The sequence below is a fragment of the Pterocles gutturalis genome, unplaced genomic scaffold (genome assembly GCF_000699245.1).
Source record: "Pterocles gutturalis isolate BGI_N339 unplaced genomic scaffold, ASM69924v1 scaffold27827, whole genome shotgun sequence".
In the NCBI taxonomy this organism is placed as follows: Eukaryota; Metazoa; Chordata; class Aves; order Pterocliformes; family Pteroclidae; genus Pterocles; species Pterocles gutturalis.
The window spans coordinates 37,202-37,676 of record NW_010113808.1 but is presented as its reverse complement, the minus strand read 5'-3'; positions in this window follow the sequence as shown (position 1 = coordinate 37,676).

Sequence of the window (475 nt, the reverse complement as noted above, 5' to 3'; positions counted from 1 at the left end):
AGATGCTCCGGGAAGCTCTGCCCTTCGTAAAAGTCCTTTATTAGAACAGCAAACATGACACTTCTCTTCGGTACAGCAGCTGTATGCAGCTATCATCGCGGTACGGGGCGGGGGGATGATGTCTTACAATCACTGGGAGTCTAAGAAGCACCATGAACATCCTAAAGAACGGGGGGATAACGGCGGAGAGAGGAGCCCCGGGTGAGCCGGCCACGGGGGCTCGTCAGGGATTCACCAAAGAGCTGCTCGGCGTTGGCCCGCAACACGGCTCTCCTGTAGCTGAGAGAAACTCCTCGGTGTGAGTCAACGAGATAGCACCCATCCAATAAATTAGGTAAAATTAACCCTAGAGCAACGAGGGAACGAACGGGACCGTCCTCGGGGAGGGGCACGCTGGAAGGGAACGGTCTATTTACATTTGTTTTTCTGCCGGACCGGTTCTCCCGTAGCATCCCACCCGACCCCGCATTGACGA